The sequence below is a fragment of the Cottoperca gobio genome, chromosome 7, assembly GCF_900634415.1.
Source record: "Cottoperca gobio chromosome 7, fCotGob3.1, whole genome shotgun sequence".
Lineage (NCBI taxonomy): Eukaryota > Metazoa > Chordata > Actinopteri > Perciformes > Bovichtidae > Cottoperca > Cottoperca gobio.
This window is the reverse complement of record NC_041361.1, coordinates 4196106-4211008: the sequence shown is the minus strand read 5'-3', so window position 1 is coordinate 4211008 and position 14903 is coordinate 4196106. Positions and strand designations below refer to the sequence as shown.

General features: G+C 41.2%; 1 protein-coding gene across 2 annotated transcripts in view; it reads left to right on the top strand.

Annotated features, from left to right (window-relative positions):
- The window catches only part of LOC115010956 (metabotropic glutamate receptor 4-like), a 167356-nt gene that overhangs the window by 15494 nt on the left and 136959 nt on the right, over positions 1 to 14903 (top strand). The window contains exon 1 of one of the 2 annotated variants that reach the window (XM_029435887.1): positions 4284 to 4360. The exons of the other annotated variant lie outside the window; for it this stretch is intronic. The gene's annotated coding sequence lies outside the window, so the exon portion shown is untranslated. Of the gene's footprint in view, positions 1 to 4283; positions 4361 to 14903 lie in introns of those variants that run through there. 2 annotated transcript variants of the gene reach the window in all.

The window sequence follows — 14903 nt, the reverse complement described above, 5'->3', positions numbered from 1 at the left end:
GGCACAGTGACACTTGTCATCTTGAATGGTTGGGCTGGGAGCGGTGACAAGGCAATGTGAGCGCGAGCTAGTCTGTCACTCGTCTCCGCCCGGCCGCCTACAGTGATCAAAAATGGCAGGGCAGTTAAACCCTCAAACACAAGTGCTCTTCGGGGTATCATGTCATGTTCAGTTTTAGGCAGACTCCTGATGTTGCATCGTAAAAAAACTTCAAAAAACTATTACATTGCGCTCTCCTGTTTACACCAATCTGTGTTGCAAATGAAGGTTGACAACAACAAAGTGATTATGGCTGTCAAGGGGACTGATTGTGCAGTTATCATGTATAACAGAGTTTCTCTGCGCAGTGACAATTTCTTAATTAAGTCTTTATTGTTTTACATTGTAATCTGGTTATCCCCTGCATTTCCTAATTGAGGGTCCTGTATAATTTGCGTTCGGGACATCCAGCATCTTCAATTTACTTGTTGGATCAGCAGCTTTGCACATTTAGGAGTCGGATCAGAGGCTCGAGGGAGCATCAGGATATATATATTTGCTTTGAAGCTCTGAGGGCTGGACTTAGTTCACCCAACTGCCAGTTTAATGGATTGAGTCTGGCTTTTCAGAGGGGCCACAGAGACAGAGCTATTTGCCTCGTTGGTTAAAAGTCGAAAAGAGCGAGGAAGCTGATCTGTCCCCCGCCCGTCTCTCTCTCAGCTCTCTGTCTCGCTCCTATTCTTCCGTTACCTGCTCGGTCCGTTGGGCTGATACATTCATTTATTCACTGTAGCTGTGAAACAAGTAAGCAAAAATGAGTTTAAGCATACTGCAGGTGTCACTCATTTTAACATTTAGTTAGTCTCAGTGAGCGAGAAGTTTTTACTGCATACATTAGCACATTTTACCTTTTTGAATTTTTAGCAAATGTCACGGTCTCAAATGTATTTCTTTTCAAACACAGTATAAATCTAATGCAGTAATACTTATTTAGGGTTTCAGCTCAGGAGATCCATTATTTCACACATCACTCATGGTCAATACATTCAGAATCCTCAATGACAACATTTCTAAACTGCATTAATACTGTAATAGAAAGGGAAGGACAAACATTATTGAAAAATTACCTTTAGAATAAAGAAATTAGAACTTCAACGACAGCTAAAAAGACGAGTCAAATTAAGCTGAATACCACACAAAAGCCTGCATGTGTCCGTTAAAAAGAAGTCTAGCAGTCACTACTTTAATACAGTTGATGAAAGCAACATGAAAAATGAACTTGCACACTCACGTAGCCTAATACTAAACAATGTTGTAGAATTAAAGTTGTTTGGTTCATGGTTGTTCAAATGAGTGACAAGCTAATCTTACTGCGAATTCACAAAGGGATTGTTGCGGCTATTGCGGTCGATATATTTCTCAAAGCACCCACAAACGGTGAAATGCACCCCTTACTTCGCTGCCAAGCAGATAGCTTCTCGGGTGCTCCTGTGCTATTTGCACAGATTTAAATCGGGTAAAAAGCATATACAGTATGTGGCGCAGAATTGGCCCCATTCTATGCAAATGAGCCTTAACTACAAGCCACAGCGAAATTATTAGCGTCTTCAGAGAGTTGGTGTTCTTTATAAGGGCCAGTGATCACGGTATATCATGCGTCTGCACCTTGTAGGTCAGGACCTGCAGCTCTGGGTCTGAAAATGTAATTTTAATTTTTCTCTCAGGCACTCCTTGGGCTTCTATCTAGAACCAATGCGTAGGGAATTGGGGAAAACACGAATCGCAATGAGTTTTTCTAGGATCTAGGATGATGATGTCACCATACACACTGCAAAAACAAATCAAGCAGTACCTGCAGAAACACCCGGAGGAAGTCAAACTGTTTCCATGAACTCCACAAACACATGAAACCTTTATGAGATGTTCTGGAGTGGAGAGTGTAAAACCCCTCCTGCAAACAGCTGGAGGCTTTCTTGAAGGAACATCTAACATCCCACTCAGTTCTGCAGCATTCAGAGGACAGAAGCTGCTCTGAAGCACAATGCCGGTCAGACTCCTCACTAGGTGCCCGATATTCATATATTTCAGTACAGATAGAAGGAAGTGTGTCTTTCAGGGTGATGGGGTCTCCAAACAGAAATAAGTGAATGTAAAAGGGGACTTCCTGAGCAACAAATCTCTGGATACAATCATGAACTGATGTCTAAAAGTCCCATACTTTTCCCCCCTTTGAGACCCTGCTCTATGAAAGGTCACTGAGCACTGTAATACCCTTCTGCACCCATTGTTTCCAATAGAAGCAAGATTTACCAATTCGCACGCAGGGGTTGTACTATATACTAGAGGTCGTGTTCAGGAAAAATTGAGGGTCTTTGCAGCTTTCTTACAAACTCCCTTGAAGCATGACAGTACTGGATGAAACAGAAGCACTTGGGGGTAGAGAGGCAGAGGGATAGGCAACCAAGGGAAAGAGCAGAGGCAAGAGTGCGCTTCTACCCTGAACCACGGGGTGCCTGCTCTGTAGGGAGAGACCACTGTGCCAAGTTCTGTAGGCGAAAGGCAGAATGGTACAGAAGTAGGTTTGGTTTCCCTACGCCCTCCTGATCCACCCTATTTTTAAGTGCTTTAAGGTGCACCCTAGCTCGTTTACCATTCCACAGAAAAAGGCCACACAGGCGTCATCGGCATACAGTGGTTGTTAAAATCTAGTTGAACCGAGTAACTGCATTCATCTTTATAACATTAGTCTCTGCCCACAGAGAGAGATCAAGGGGTGCCCATCTTTCTATTTCTAGTTTACATTTCTCAAGTAAAGGTTCAACTCATGGGGAACATTTAAAGTAAAAGACACCAATGACAAAACGCCATGACTTTAACAGATACATGGAGCCAGCAAGTTATGCATTTGATTTAAAAGACAACCCGCGCTCTTCCTGTGAGTCATTCTAAAATTCCCTGTTGGCAAAAACAAGATCAGTTAAAGGGCCTTGCTCATTAGGAGACAGATAAATAATGTCTTGAAAATCTTTTATTACTGACCAAGTTTATTAGAATGAAGCCTGAAGTGGTTTCATCGTATTTATAGCCTTCTTCCTGTATGCAGAGCTCCTCTATGTTTAATTGCCATTTACATGTTTTGAACCTATTTCTCTCAGAACACGTTGCAAAGACGTGGCGTTCTGTTCTGAGCTAAGATGAAATAAAACAGGTTGAAGACACAGTTCAAATTCTATCAATATGTGCAAATTAACATCCTTTCCAAAAGGTAAAAGGCACTCCAAATTGGACCCTTGAGTTAATGGTGTCAGGATGTAAAGCATGTCTGGTAAATGTGTTTTTCCTTTAATAAGGAAGAAGGACAGACGAGTCTTTTAAATTGGGTCCAAAGCAAAAACACAACATGCTGCCTCTTATACTGTAACAGAACTGAATGTGATGAATAAAGGCCTCACAGCTTTAACTAGTTGTCAGTATGGGGTCTTAGGTTGTGAACTCCACCCTTCCCTCCCCCTTTATTTGAGCCTACCTTCTCTCATTGATACCCTGTATGAGTAAATTGAGGAAGGCATTTCAAGGTTGTCTGCATCTTTGATCGTCACACGCGGACCCCATAGGAAATATCAAATATTAAAGCAACAGAGCTCTTCAATAGTGCACACTTTGAGGCACGCTATGCCATGAGAATGCATAGTGAGATGTTCAAAATGCAAAACAGTGGTGTTACAGACTTCCCGAGTCAGTTCTCGAGGGATCTTCTTTCCACTACTTTGAACTGTTTGCTATTTGAGCACATGAACTTTCCCACAGCTAGAAACAGGTTAACAGAGAGTGTAATCCAGGCATGTTGAATAATGTGCCATGAAGGGCAGGGAGTTTTCAGATTATACCTGGTGATTACACTGAGAGGATGAAGAGATGAGGAAGGAGAGGAAGAAGTAATTAGTCAAATCGTTCGGGGTTGTTATTCAGAAAACATTCAGAAAATTCTGTCAGAGAGCTCTTTAGCATAACTTTTAGCGAGCAGTTTCATTTTAGAGGGGATTTAGGAAAGTTCTCTAAGTGACTCTGAGCAATGACGAGGTTTGTTTGTATATATATCTTATAAAACGGGATGATGTAACTCCAAAAATGCTCTAGAATCCACTTATATGACCTCAGTTTACTATGTTACTTCTTAGGCTCGAAGCATGGCTCCCTGAAGACGCCTCATAACACCTCTGCGGGTCTCCCCGATATCTCATCAAGGTGTCACGTGGACCTGAGCACCAAGCAAGCCAACTACATAATCATGTTGGTCGGCTGGTTTAAAATGGAAAAGAAGAAAATGTGAATGCGAGAAGAACGTCACCAAACAACACATCCATGAAGCCCAGAGAATCAGGTTCTAGCCTTTCTGCTAATGCGTTCTAGAAAACAAGCAGAAGAATATCCTCCTTCTTCTACAGAGAATAAACAATCATCCCAAAGTGTGTGGGCGACGCACTAACTCAATGAACAATAATATGCAATAGACACTTCTCACCAAAGACCCCATTTACACTCCAATTCATGTGTTTTTGACCAATTAGATGGATATCAGATATCAAAAAAGTCTTCCCTTATTTAAAATGACATATGAAGTGATCTCTAAAATTAAATTGAAATTAACCACCGTTTCTCTCTGTCTCATTAAAGCTACAGGAAAAAGCACCTTCGGCTATTTGAACACATTGGAACATAAAACGTGCACCAAGCCGTCGAAGCGTTTATCTGATCCCTGATCAGTTCAACCACTGAGTCACATGCACGGGTGAGGGAGCGGCTTGAATGAGAGCCGAGAGACATAACATAACATACAAGAGATTCACCTATGCATTTCTGCTTGGGGGGGGGGGGTTTGTAAGTTACCGAAGTTACCATTGTCTGATGATGTGCGTCTCCTCGGTGATTCCAACAACACTAGAGAAGTCTGTTATATCGATCGATGCTGCTTGTTTGACTCACAAGGTGCGCACATCCTATGATAATGAAATTAATTAAAGCTGTGGAACAGAGTTAATGGTGTAATAGCATTGATTTATTGAGCGGCAAATACAAACAAAGTCCCTAATGAGATAAAAATCCACCACAAATATCAGCAATTAGGGCTAAAATCTAATCTGCTGACCCTTTATAGCTGCCGGTTACTCTGAGGGATCGGAACATATTTCCGACCAATTCTCCTCTTTTTAAGAAGATCAATAAAATCCTTCCTCCTCACTCTTAACCATCGTGCAACATATTATCTTAATACCTTAATATTTACGAGGACTTAATCTGATTTTAATGTAATTTCTTTCTCAGAATTGCTCCACTGGCACAACTAATACATCCTTTGAATGCTTTATAGTGCAGCCTTTGGTGTAGTATTGATTCAAATGAAACCAGAGCACTTGATTTGACACCCGTGTTGGAAACTGTGATGTCACCCAAAGACAGCGACGGTGCATTCACAGCAGTGTTGATATTTCATTTGCAGGGTCAAATCTTCTCTCACTGAAATTGTTAGAGTAAAAACAAAAAAAAAATTCTGTGTTTCCTTATTGTTGACAGCAGAAGAATAATTGAAACAGTAACTTGATCAAATTATGTCTTTGTTGAGTTTATGTGCACAGAAAGCAGCATTTTTCACAAGTCTTTTGAAAGTCGTCGAGCAAAACAACACAGAAGATCCGTCACAACCGATTAGAATAAAAAAAAAACGAGGGAACATTTTCTTGTTTGCCAATTTCCATCCTCTTGTGTCTGTGTGACAGAAGTGACCTGACCCTCACTCCAGCAGTACTCAAAAGCTCAAAAGGGGTTGTGAGAGTTCATCTGACAGGTCCACAGGGAAATGTCACTGTGAGCACATTAGCTCTCTGCTCTTCTCACTTCTGCTGTCAAATGTCAGTATGCTAATAACACAAAAATGCATGTCAATAATGTTCTCCGTGTTATAGCATGCCATGCCAGGCTCCCAGTGCTCCTGCACAATCCCTGTGTGCGTGTGCTTTTTCCCAGTACATGTTAAGGCAGATACAATCTAATCAAAAATTAAAGTTCCAGTAAAGGGTTTGTAGTCTCTGCGGAAGGGGGAGCAGATGCTGAATATATGTTACATGGTTTAAATCACATTTCCAAACCCTTTGAGCATAACCAAGAGGGGAATCGTGTATTTATTTTTTAAATAGAATCCCAAGTAAGGTGCAGTTCCCATATAAATAGATACAATACATGCTATAGAGTCACTTTACCGATATTTATTCAGCAATATAACTGTATTCACTTATAGATCATTCAAGTGATGTTATACAGTGTCTTTGTAGTCTTTATAGCTAAATAACCAGGGTTCATTTGGTCAAGCAATTGATGCCTAAACTGCCACGGTTGCTTCATATTGAACGATCCCATGTTCACACACATTTCCACACATAAATGAAGGATTTTACTGCTGTATTTTCAAATCAACGTGGGAACCCTGAGGTGGAATATAACATATGCAATTTGGTGGAAACTTTGATCCAAAATGCTGTATCATACCATGAAGGCATTACATTAACGCTCTAACCCAGCAGTGTTAAGTCACATGATCTACCCAGAGAGATGTAAATACTGTAAGGGTGTAAAGACTTCCCTAACCGCAAAACCCAGAAAAGAGCCAGTTATTCAACCAAAATTACACATGAAATCCGGGGAAAAAATCGATATGATGATCAAAAAACGTTCCTTTTGTTACTCTTTCTCACCGACATTACCTCGCTGAAAGAAATGTTGGGAGGGCAACACATGCGCTGTTGAAGAAACAGTTACTGCAGCTGTTTATTTGTTTTAACAGGGACATGCAGCCATACAAAGTAATTCAAAATAACCTGAGAAGGTATTATCAGAGGGTTATGATTACCAGCCATAGCGATGAAGTCAGGCGCGTTGTGTTAAAGAAGATGGGACAGATATGTGAGCAGATATTGAGTCAAGTCGGTTCTTTTGGATTCGTCTTCTTTTGGCAGGAAATGGAAACTGTACCGTTACTGACAGGAACAAACGAAACCACACTGACACACTGTTGTTAAAGCCACAAATGTAGTTAGCCGGCCTGTTGGTGCGGCCACCAACAGCACAACTTGTCCCTAAACTTAGTTTAGCTTTCCGATGCCACTTGTTCAGGTTGTCCTCTTATCACTCGGAAGTGAAGGGCAGATTTATGACCACATTATCACATTTAAGGTGTGACAGTAAGTTTATTTCCCAGAAAGATCTAAGAAATAATACAAATAATGTGGATTGTTACATGTATCGGTATTGTTACACTGTGGACTCTGTGTCTAGATTTATATTGAATCATCTGAGAGGGAGGGATACACACACACACACACACACACACACACACACACACACACACACACACACACACACACACACAACTTTCTAAAGCTGCATTTCTAACAGGTTTGCTGGTTGACTGAGCAAGCATTTTGTGTTTGTGTTTGTTTGTGTCTGCCACAGGATGGTTGATCCATCTGCTGCAGTCACAGAGACTGGTGGTGAGATTATAGTGTCCAGTGGAAAGTGACAAAAGAGGAAAAAATAACTGCTGCCCATATGCTTAAGGACAAGAGAAACCATTAAGACAAAAACAACCTCCCTTCAAAGATATGAATAACACTGCTTGGAGCATTTTCTCTTTTGTCATCGTGCCCGTCTTGACTCTTCAGCACCATCAGTAGATGATTAATAAAGTGCCAGAAAACAATGCAGGAAGTGACCTTCTCTTTTTACAATTACCGCACGCATACTGAAAATTGTATGAATTTACAATTTTGAACACATCTGATTCTGTATTCATTAGACCGCTTTACTGTACGGCCTGAGCCTTATTACCATGTAAATGACAAATAATTGCTTCTTCAACCTTGTTGCACAAAAACTAAAGAGAGCCCTGATGATGGCGAGTATGTAAGGACATTAAAGTGATTACTGTAATGTGGAAACCTTTCGAGCCCTCGCAGCACTTAAAACAACATGGACCTTTAACAGTCGCCCCACATATAGAACAGGTTTATTCACTGCAGTAATTAGAGCTGTTCAGAGTTGTAGCCCGGTCTTTAAGGAGAACGTTACTTAATTGCTACCTTTGTCGCAACATTGCTGCTTGTTTGCTGAACGTTCCCCCAAGAAACTGGTAATTGTTCTGCACTCAAAGCTGTTGTATTGTCGCACAGATGCTGCTAAATTCTTTTAGCATGACAAATAATAATATGTCATGCAAAAGATGCTAATATGAAGAAATTCAGGTCTTTTAAGGAAATGAAGCTTGAAGTTTTCTCTTGAAAGGCAAGTACAGACCTGCATCCTGCCCTCTGAAATTGATATGCTGGTCAATCACAGTGATTACAAGGCCTGTGGTTCTCCCTCATACGCCTTTCCTGTCCGAGCAACAGAGATAATGAGACGGCGCACATTGTTTGGCCTTACTGTGATCATGTTTTACTAACCGAACAGGAACAAAGATAACCTAGTCCTCAATCGTCCTGCGCCGTCAGAAAACTGTGATAAACTAAGCACTTTGCTGTAAGCCATGTATTACGACCACAGATACATCAACATAGAAAAGGCTCATTGACAGCAGATAAAAATAATCTATCTTCTTTTAATCAGTGGAAAATGGATTGCTCCGGTTTCGGCACAGTGTGTGTATTAGCTATTAATGCAGAAGCATGCACATATAAAATCTACACACGTGCATTCCCTATTAGGCTTGTAACAAATCATAAATCTTTTTCACACACTTCCCTGGACAGTGATCTATGTCTAACAAATGTCTAACAATATGTAAGAAAGAAAACGAGTTATGTTGGTATTTTTTCGTTCACTGTAAAGTTGAAAAACGGTATGAAATTGAAATTGATGATAATTTCAGCTTTTGGTTTAACTCGTGGTAAAATCGGGTGACACTATTGCTCTAAATCGTCATTTTTAATTTGACCTGTTCCCTCTCATTATATTGCTTTTCCCACAAAGAAGGAGTAGCTTATAATGAATGTCAAAGAATAAATCGAATGTCACTTTAATGAGAGGCGGGAAACCACAGACTACACATCAGACCAAACGTAAACACAGAACACAGTGTGATGCATTTAATTTGTGTTAAAGCCGTAGTTTGACATTTTGGGAAATACACTTATTCACTTCTTGTGGAGAGTTAGACTTTCATGTCTGTTTGTTACGTGTGAAGCCAGGAGATGCTAGCTTAGCTTAGCATAAATACATGAAGCAGGGGGAAACAGCTACCCTGGTTCTAGTAACAAAATCTGCTTTCCAGCTCCTCTTAAACTCACAAATGAGCAATGTCAGGCAAGCTGTTTGCAGTCTTTATGCTAAGTTAAGATCATCAGCTGCTGGCTGTAGCTTCATATTTATCATACAGACATTAGAGAGTGGTATTGATCTCTTGGCAAGAAAGCAAATAAGTGTATTTCCCAAAAAGTCTATTTTATGAACATTCATTGATGCATCTAATTTCACAGCATTATCCTCAATATAAAATGACTTGCACCTTTAATTTACGTAACTAAAGAAATAATATTGGCTTTAAGACAGAGGGGCATGTCATCCATTTTCTCTCTCCCAGGAGAGATGCACATGCCTTTGCAACCATTGCATGCCTAATCAACATCCACTGAGAGAGTTCTGACTCATTAAACACGTGCTTGGTGCTGGCATTAATAATGCAGAGGCTAATGTAAGAGCTGTGATGTGCTCAAAGACCTGCCATCTTGTTAATGCCCCATTAATCATGCAGGTTAAGACAACAGCCATGGGGGCAGCTGACTCCCATATCTTTAGTCGGTGGGATCAGACAACTGGACACCTGTTCTCCTTGTCCCAGGCACTCATCCAAACCATCCGGAACGCCCCTGACAGGGTACCGGTGGTGAGGTATACTGTAGTGAACAATATTTTCCACTACGCCCTCACCCCTTTGTTATTTCCATTTGAACGTTGCAGTGGTAAAGTAACAAGATGAAATTGACAAAATATGAGTAGACAACTAGCACCTTAAGAAAAGAACAGCATGTTAATAAAAGCAGCTCTGAATGTAATCCTTAATCCTCTCTGAATATGTGTAGGTGTATAAAATATCACAGCACCTGTTTTTGTTTCACTTGGAATTATCCTGTTGCTCCCATATGAACATGAAAAGTGAGCCGACATCTGTAAACATTGTTCACATACTGTATACATCGGAGAATGTTCACATTATCATTGTGGCTAATAAACTTATCCTACAGAAGTTTTGGGTGAATGGATAAAAATAGGGCTAGAACATATAAGCATACTAAATATGTTTTAAAAACTAAACATACTAAAGCACTATCGTTTATTTTACTCTAAATGGGATCATAATTTGAACCTTTTTAATTGAAGGTAATAAATCTATTGAGAAGTCATTTTCTCATTGACTTCTATACAAACTGACTACTTTTTTTTAAACCAGTGGAGTCGCCCCCTGCTGGCTATTAGAAATAATGCAAGTTTCAGGCACTTCCGCATGGGCCTCAGTTTTGAGACGCAGAGGCAACATCGATTTCTTTCTTAAAGCCTATGAGGTAGAAGTAATCAAACAAGACGAGAAAGTGACCGGAATCATCTTGGCTGACCTTTTTCTGTACCCACATGGGCATTGCCACACTTTATTTTACTACATTTCCCTGGACTGGGGATAGACTGCTAGTTTGAAGGCTTGTTTGACTCGCTCCTATTCCCCTTTTCTCCCACCTGCTTCTTGAACTGAAATCAATGTTCCAGCCCTTTCATCCTCTTTGCAGATTGCCTCAACCAGGGCAGTGTGAGTCTATCAGGCACCAGCAGACTGACATTTCCCTCCAGCTGCAGCACCTACAGGGGACTCCATAACTGACTCAGTCCCCCTAGGGACGGATAATCCCAGGCTAAAACCCCCAGATTCTGTGATTAATGATATGTCTAGTGGTTGTGACCCTTGTTCTCTAGCTGTGATGGCTCATGTCGAGCCCAGGGAGCTTTAGAGAGCTGACAAGGGAGACCTGTACAATTATGCACTGGCACAGCAAAGCAGCCCCCTGGCAAACATAGTCGGAGTCTGACAGGACCTTTATTAGCAACAAGACATGCAGTGCATATACAGCACAGCATATTAAGAAACAAATCCAGAATGTAGCCACACTTACTTATACACTGTGTGGGGGTTTGCAGCATTCACAAATAGCGTGAATTAATTCTAAATGTGAACTGATGTGTGGTTAAATCTCCACTGTACTACATACATGTATTCTGTAAATAACCTTTGACATGTTGAATTTACCCTGTGGAGTGTTTTCCATCAGTTGCATGGCATTGCATTGTATTCTTCAAGCTTAACAAATGAATGCATTTACTTCCTCATAAAACAATAGTCAAAGCTGATTTTCTTTAAACATTCTTTAAACTCTTTAAACTTGCAGACACACATCAGCTCTCAGTCTTTTTCAGCACCGCTTTGCGACGTTTCTGCCACCAACTGTCGCTCACTGTAATAAAATGTGTTGTATACTAGTCGGAAGTAATGACACATCATATGCGTCCTTGCGTATTAGTAGAGCATAAGATACGAGGCTTGCAACTAACGGGTACTTTCATTATCGATGAATCTGCTGGTCGTATTCTAGATTAATCGATTGGTCTATAAAATATCAGAAGATTGTGAAATATTTCCATTCCAGTTTCCAAGAAAGCCAAGCTTTAACGGTTCATCAATTATCAAAATAATTTCCGACTATTTCTCTGTCGATGGACTTATCGATTAGCTGACTAATCGTTGAAGCCCTACAAGATACAAACTACATTGGGAGCAGCTCACCATCACAATGCTCCATAGCGCGCCCAGTGATCAAAACCCAGCAGTACATCATCAAAGTAATACTATATATAATACTTCCACTAACTATAGACTAGTGATGTTCTTGATTATGCTTGTTTTTTTCAAAAGTAAGTCAAAAGCAACAGCTCCAGAGATGCTGCGCAGTGACCAACAGATACAACTGTGAGTGTACTGTGCAGCCTCCAGCTGTGACTGTGTGCCACTGTGAGAGTGTGCAGCAGGGGGGGTCTTAAAAAGAGACATTCATGCTCAGCTAACCAACAAACTCCAAAAGTACGGGAGAAGTACGATACCAAGCACATAATAGGCCTGGATGTATATCTTTTAATCTAAATGCACACAGTGAGTGCTGATAGTTTTAGGTCCAAATGTATTCAAATGTGAACCACATCAGGCTGAAGGCTGGTTCAGTCACCACTGTTGAAGCCCTGGTTCAACTGCTGGAGGCAGTGCTTCTGGCTTGGCTACATTGGACACAACTGGTCCCAAATGGGAAGCCAGTGAGGGACCAAGTCTGGTTTTGTCAATAAGAACCTGTTTGCCTACACCCTTCCAGTGAGAGTAAGCAGTAACAACTCTATTCAAAGTGTGAAAACACATTTTCTTAGTATTTGGCTGATATTTACAGGTGAACTGCACAAATCGTACTAATTGAACGAATGAAGTTGACTTTGTGGACAGGCACACACAATTTCGAAAAAGACGGAACAAAATAAATGTTTGAGAGCAAAGTGAGGTCTTCTGAAATCCTGTATAAATTGGAATACTCATCTCTGCCAAAGTGAAAAAATTATAGTACTTGTTTCAAGTGTCATTCCACTCTTTAACAGCTAATCTCCTAAATAACTTGACTTTGGTGTGCAGCTTGACTAATAAGCCGCGGTGCAATGAATCTATTGCGAATGCATCTCCGATTACTGCAGACAGCACCTGACGGGTTTAGAGATCAGCTTTTGTTTTTGTCATCCACAACCAAAAGATCAGCACATCACGAGAAGATAAATTATGCTCCAGCACTAATCTTCACCACAGCATCACCCAGTATCCAGCTGTTCCAAACTTTTACAAAGAGACTCATACAAATCTTTGACATGATCCTTTTATGGATCAAAGTCTTTTTCAAAGCTTTCTTCTCATGAAATCCCAATTGCTCAATCAGACACCTATTTCCGCAGAGGAGCTTCAAGTTAATGACCCTGTTTCTCATCGGGGCTCCTTCCTATTTTCCTCTGGCGTTGAGGGTGAATGCTTAATCTTCAGGGAGAAGCTGTCAGAACATGATGAATGCTAGCAGTAGACCGGTTCTCAAAACCTGCATTAATTTTTAAGCACAATTACTAGAACACATTCTTTTTAAATAAGCTACAGTATGTACGATGACTGCAGAGGCAGATACGAGGCCTGGAAACTTGCTGTAACAGTATTTCAGCATCTTTGAGTCACAATCGGTGAGGGTTTTGTTGTAATATCAAACAGGGACTTGAAACAAAGAGTTTTCACAAAAATGTTTCGCCTTGATCTCCGAGCACCGATGCAGTGTTGTGGGGCTGCTAATCCGCCCAACTCTTAGCTGTGGGTTGCAATCAATGTCCCATTCATGCTCTGTCTCATCTTCTTTGATCCGAGTATTAACAAAGACAGATGAAAGGAACAATTATCAGGTCCCACACTTCACATAAAGGACTGTCTTACACAAAGTTAGCTTGGTTTATGCAAAGCTTTGCTACAAAGAGAGGTTTGCATTCTCCCACTATCTGCTGCTGAGAATTCAAGCAAAGACACTGACGGGGGAGATAAACAGGACTAAGGAGGCTGTGATAGAGCAGGGAGGGGTGAATAATTAATGGGTTGTATTCAATTGTAAAAACCCAAGACGCACACAAGCAAGCCTGAGAGAGAGACAGAGAAACAGAGCAAGAGAGAGAGACAGAGAGAGAGATTTCTTTTTGATTAAAAAAAACAACACTTTATTTACATATTTTTAATTTGTACAAACTCTTTTAAAATAAAGTGCTTAAAACAACGAATACAAAATATATACATTTAACCCTTTATCATCACAAATCAATCGTAAACAATCATTTATGTATAACTACCCTTCTAAGGCACAACATGGGTCAAAAATGACTCGCATCGACCCACAAAGCCACCTCATGTGAGCATTTTGGCTTCTCCTGAGAGGAAGTTTAGGAGCTGCCACTTTTCTTTTTTTTCTTTTGTGTAGGCAGCTCCCATGATAAAAAAACACTTGTATAAAATCCTCCACTGTGGACCCTGTCCGCTTTCTCCACCTAGTCTATTGCTCCACACATTGGAGGGTCTGCTGCACAGGCCTTTTCTATTGATGCTTTTCACACAGTTCGCATAGAAAGTTGTTTTGCCTGGTCTGTGCAGCGACAGTTTTGCTGGGTTAGTGACCTTGAGCAGGGGGCCGGTCAGTTCTCCCAGCCCTGGGCTGAGGTAGATTTCTGGAAACGGGTCCGCTGGGTCTGGAACGGACTTTCCCTGACTGTATTCGATGAGGAGGCTCCTCTCCTCTCCAGAGAGTCTCTGGCTCCAGAGATGCAGGATCCTCTGAGCCACCCTGGCTAGAGGTTAGACCCAGCAGAGAGCTCAGGGCTTGGGCATCATTCAGTGCCGGTCCCACTGCATCCACCAGCTGTTGTAAGCACAGGGTCCATTTGCTGCACAGCGCCACCATCAGGCCGGGATGTGTTGCTGCTGCTGACGTCCAGCCTCACCCTGTGAATTAGAGGCTCCATCAACAACCAGTGCAGAGAGTCAGACTTAGGGCACCTTTTATGGTCAAATAGGGCCCAACACTTAAAAACACTGATAAAATAGAGGCAGCTCACTTCCCCTTAACAATTTTGAATCAGTTAAAAACAGAGCAGTATCCATCCCCAGGTTACTCATGCGTCTGAGGATACAGCTGGCCACTTCTCTCCAAACCAAATCAGCCGGACCGGTAAGATATTTCTGTAAAAGTCTAAAAGTGGCTGTTCGGCTGGCCAGGTGGACTAGGCAC